This window comes from Oncorhynchus kisutch, linkage group LG19 (assembly GCF_002021735.2).
Source record: "Oncorhynchus kisutch isolate 150728-3 linkage group LG19, Okis_V2, whole genome shotgun sequence".
In the NCBI taxonomy this organism is placed as follows: Eukaryota; Metazoa; Chordata; class Actinopteri; order Salmoniformes; family Salmonidae; genus Oncorhynchus; species Oncorhynchus kisutch.
This window is the reverse complement of record NC_034192.2, coordinates 8,861,961-8,867,966: the sequence shown is the minus strand read 5'-3', so window position 1 is coordinate 8,867,966 and position 6,006 is coordinate 8,861,961.

The following is a 6,006-nucleotide window of genomic DNA, read 5'->3' as shown; positions in this document are numbered from 1 at the left end:
TTTTTATTGTTTATTCCCCCTCATTTCAAACAGTTCATTTATACATTTGGGAGATGTTTTTTCCTCTCGCCTGAGTAGCCTCGTTTCACTGCCAAAAATCAAATTAAACATCTAGTCTTCAGTGAAATAACACAATGTCAAACAATTAACATCCAATTACATTAACCGTTACTCTCGCAGGAATTTCACTAACGGTATATTGCCAAACGTAGCTGCTGCTCTTTCCATTTGCTCGAAAATGGATAAATACAGTAAGGTCCGCGTCCATAAGACACATGCCAGCTCTATTGGTTGTACTGCCACTACTAGCAGTACTACACCTGCACCTGTCGACGAGGCAAGTTGTTCTGCTTCCACGAGCACATCCAATGCTAGCATCAGTAGTTCTACATTTGTTGTTAGCCCAGATAGCATGGACACTGACAGTTGTGAATCTGATGCAGCTGAAGAGCTACTGCCCCCTTACCCGGGAAAGCACCGAACAACAGACGGATGTGGGAACATCGAAGAGGCGCAAATATAACTACATTGATTCGTGGTTCACTTATATTGGGAGTAGTGCCTTTCCTCAACCACAGTGTGTTATATGTGCACAGTGTGTTATATGTGCAAAAGTACTCTCACAACTCGATGAAACCTTCACCCTTGCGCAGACATTTAGAAACAAAACATGCCAATTTGAAAAATAAACCGTGGGAGTTTTTCGAGTGAGATTTAAGACACGTATAAAAGCAACATATACCATTAATTAGAAGGGGCTAGAAGCGTCTATGGTGAGCTACCCAGTGGCTGGGACAGGTAAACCCCATACTATTCTGCTGCCGCGGATATAGCTGGGGGGAAAGGCCCAAAACACTATACAGACAATATCGTCATCAAACGACACTGTTTCACGATGCATCAGCGACATGGCAGGGGATGTTTTGAAACAATGAATGCTTTGCATACAAGCCAGTGAATTCTATGCATTACAGCTGGATGAGTCAGCAGATGTGGTGGGCCTGGCACAGCTCCTGGTATATGTCCGTTACGTTTATGGGGGGGGGGGGGGGTCAATTAAGGAATACATCCTATTCTGCAAACCACTGGAAATCAGGACAACATGAGAGGATATTTTTAAAGTACTGGACAGCTTTGTCACATCAAATGGACTTTGGTGGTCAAGATGTGTTGGTATCTGTACTAATGGCACAAAAGCCATGACAGGAAGACATAGTGGAGTGGTAATGCGCGTGCAAGCAGTTGCTCCCGACGTCACTTCGGTACACTGCAGCATCCACTGAGAGGCTCTTGCTGCCAATTGGGTGCGCAATTACGCAGGTACTTTCCCGAAACGGATGACACAAACAACTGGATTCGTTATCCCTTTCATGCCCTGCCTCCAGTCCATTTACCGATTTCTGAACAAGAGAGCCTCATCAAAATTGCAACAAGCAGTTCTGTGACAATATAATTTAATCAGAAGCCACTGCCAAATTTCTGGATTGGGTTGCGCTCAGAGTATCCTGCCTGGCAAATCTCGCTGTCAAGACACTGATGCCCTTTGCAACCACATACCTATATGAGAGTGGATTCTGTGGAAAAAGACTGAGACTCTCCAATACAACCCAACTTTGCAGAGTTATGTGCATCCTTTCAAGCACATCCTTCTCATTAACCTGTGGTGAGTTATTCACAATTGTTGATGAATAAAGAGCCAAATTATTGATTATTATTATTTGTGCGCTGGTCCTATAAGAGCTCTTTTTCACTTCCCACGAGCCTGGTTGTGACAAAAACTCACCCTCTTTCTTATGTTTAATAAATGCATCGTATAGTGTGTGTCTGGCAGGCTTACAATGATGTCAAAAAACAACATTTGAGAGTGCGCTGACCCTGGTGCTAGAGGGGGTACGGCAGCTGGAGGTTGAATGTTTGAAGGGGTACGGGACTATAAAAAGTTCAATGTAGATCAATGTATCACTAAAAAGGTTATCATTGCACTCAATTCCTTTGAAATAAAAGTTATGGTATTTGTCTACACTGATATATATATATAAACGCAATAATTTCAAAGATTTTACTGAGTTACAATTAATATATGGAAATCAGTCGATTGAAATAAATTAATTAGGCCCTAATCTATGGATTTCACATAACTGGGAATACAGATATGCATCTGTTGATCACAGACCCTTAAAAAAAGGAAGCTATCAGAAAACCAGTCAGTATCTGGTGACCACCATTTGCCTCATGCGGCGAGACATCTCCTTCACATGGAGTTGATCAGGCTTTTGATTGTCACCTGTGGAATTTTGTCCCAGTCTTCAATGGCTGTGCGAAGTTGCTGGATATTGGTGAGAACTGGAACACGCTGTCGATCCCGAACATGCTCAATGGGTGACATGTCTTGAGTATGCAGTCCATGGAAGAATTGTAACATGTTCAGCTTCCTGGAATTGTGTACAGGTCCTTGTGAAATGGTGCCATGCATTATCATGCTGAAACATGAGGTGATGGCAGAGGATGAATGGCATGACAATGGGTCTCAGGATCTCATCACGTATCGATGCATTCAAATTACCATCAATAAAATGCAATTGTATTTGTTGCCTGTAGCTTATGCCTGCCCATACCATAACCCCACCGCCATCATGGGGCAATCTGTTCACAACGTTGACATCAGCAAACTGCTCTCCAACATGACACCATACACGCTATCTCCCTGGTACAGCAATTTGGTCACCTACAAACAAGCAAGATTTCTGGCTCTCACAGACCTGTAACTTATTCTTTAAGAGGCTCCTCTGTCCTCCACTCGTTACCTGTATTAATGGCACCTGTTTGAACTTGTTATCAGTATAAAAGACACCTGTCCACAACCTCAAACAGTCACACTCCAAACTCCACTATGGCCAAGACCAAAGAGCTGTCAAAGGACACCAGAAACAAAATTGTAGACCTGCACCATGCTGGGAAGACTGAATCTGCAATAGGTAAGCAGCTTGGTTTGAAGAAATCAACGGTGGGAGCAATTATTAGGAAATGGAAGACATACAAGACCACTGATAATCTCTCTCGATCTGGGGCTCCACGCAAGATCTCACCCCGTGGGGTCAAAATGATCACAAGAACGGTGAGAAAAAAATCCCAGAACCACACGGGGGGACCTAGTGAATGACCTGCAGAGAACTGGGACCAAAGTAACAAAGCCTACCATCAGTAACACACTACGCCACCAGGGACTCAAATCCTGCAGTGCCAGACGTGTCCCCCTGCTTAAGCCAGTACATGTCCAGGCCCGTCTGAAGTTTGCTAGAGAGCATTTGGATGACCCAGAAGAAGATTTGGAGAATGTCATATGGTCAGATGAAACCAAAAGATTACTTTTTGGTAAAAACTCAACTCGTCGTGTTTGGAGGACAAAGAATGCTGAGTTGCATCCAAAGAACACCATACCTACTGTGAAGCATGGGGGTGGAAACATCATGCTTTGGGGCTGTTTTTCTGCAAAGGGACCAGGACGACTGATCCGTGTAAAGGAAAGAATGAATGGGGCCATGTATCATGAGATTTTGAGTGAAAACCTCCTTCCATCAGCAAGGGCATTGAAGATGAAACGTGGCTGGGTCTTTCAGCATGACAATGATCCCAAACACACCGCCCGGGCAATGAAGGAGTGGCTTCGTAAGCATTTCAAGGTCCTGGAGTGGCCTAGCCAGTCTCCAGATCTCAACCCCATAGAAAATCTTTGGAGAGAGTTGAAAGTCCGTGTTGCCCAGCAACAACCCCAAAACATCACTGCTCTAGAGGAGATCTGCATGGAGGAATGGGCCAAAATACCAGCAACAGTGTGTGAAAACCTTGTGAAGACTTCCAGAAAACGTTTGACCTCTGTCATTGCCAACAAAGGGTATATAACAAAGTATTGAGATAAACTTTTGTTATTTACCAAATACTTATTTTCCACCATAATTTGCAAATACATTTATGAAAAATCCTACAATGTGATTTTCTGGATTTTTTTTCTCATTTTGTCTGTCATAGTTGAAGTGTACCTATTATGAAATTTACAGGCCTCTCTCATCTTTTTAAGTGGGAGAACTTGCACAATTGGTGGCTGACTAAATACTTTTTTGCCCCACTGTACATACACACACACACACACACACACACACACATACATACATACATACAGTACATACACATGCTACTATGGGTTTCTTCACGGTACCCAAACCAAAAACAGATTTAATGCGTCGTTCAGTTATTTATAGAGCCATGTCATCGTGGAATGCTCTGCCACCAGAAGTTATTCAGGCAAAAAGCAAGTTTAGCTTTAAAAGACAAATAAAGCAGCACTCCTCTTTCTAAAGTTCAAATCTAACTGCACTGCATATACGAATATGAATATGTATACAATGCCTTCACAAAGTATTCACACCGCTTGACTTGTTCCACATTTGTTGTGTTACAGCCTGAATTTAAAACGGATTAAAATGAGATTTGTTGGTCACTGAGCTAAACACAATACCCCATAATGTGAAAGCGGAGTTGTTTTTCCAAATTAATTAAAAATGAAAAGCTGAAATGTCTTGAGTCAGTAAGTATTCAACCCCTTTGTTATGGTATGGCTCAATAAGTGCAGGAGTAAACATTTGCTTAACAAATCACATAATAAGTTGCATGGATCCTAGTGTTTTAACATGATTTTGGAATGACTCTGTACCCCACACATACAATTATCTGTAAGGTCCCTCAGTCCAGTTGTGAATTTCAAACCGTTTCATCCACAAAGACCAGGGAGGTTTTCCAACGCATTGCAAAGAAGGGCACCTATTGTTAGATAGGTACAAATACAAAAAAAAGCAGACATTGAATATCCTTTTGAGCATGGTGAAGTTATTCATTACACTTTGGACAGTGTATCAATACACCCAGTCACTACAATGATGCAGGCATCCTTCCAAACTCAGTTCTTGGAGAGTAACCGCTCTTTAAAGGCCAGTGGGGACTTTAAAACAGTTACAGAGTTTAATGGCTGTGATAGAAGAAACTGAGGATGGATCAACAACATTGTAGTTACTCCACAATACTAACCTAATTGACAGAGTGAAAAGAAGGAGGCGTGTACAGAATAAAAATATTCCAAAACAACCATCCTGTTTGCAACAAGGCACTAAAGTAATATTGCAAAAAAGTGGGCAAAGCAAATAGCTTTTTGTCCTCAATACAAAATGTTATTTTTTAGGGCAATACCAATACAACACATTACAGAGTACCACTCTCCATATTTGCAAGCATAGTGGTGACTGCATCATGTTAAGGACTGGAGAGTTTTTCAGGATAAAAAAGAAATGGAATGGAGCTAAGCATAGGCTCATTCTTAGATGAAAACCTGGTTTAGTCTGCTTTCCACCAGAAATGGAGAGAAAAATGAACCTTTCAGCAGGACAATAACCTAAAAGACAATGCCACATCTACAGTACTTACCAAGAAGACAGTGAAACACAGTGCAGACTAACAGTTTTGACTTAACTCTGCTTGAAAATCTATGGCAGCACTTGAAAATGATCAACAAGCAATTTGACAGAGCTTGAAGAATTTTGAAAAGAAAATATGGGCAAATGTTGCACAATCCAGGTGTGGAAAGCTCTTAGAGACTCACCCAGAAAGACTCAAAGATGTAATCGCTGCCAAAGGTGCTTCTAAAAAGTATTGACTGAGGGTTGTGAATACTTATGTAAATGAGATGTATTCCCATATTCCCATATTTCTGTATTCAACCCCATATTTCCTTTTTAATACATTTGAACAAATTTCGAAAAACATGTTTTCTTCTTGTCATTATGGGGTATTGTGTGTAGATAGGTGAGAAAAAACATATTTTATCCATTTTGATTTGAATACATTCTGACGATACTATATATGAGTAGTGTGTAAACAGTATTTTTGTTGTCTCTTGGTGTCTTTCCAATATATAACTATTAAAAAATGTAATATCTTATGTTGTTCTTGTAAGTTTTA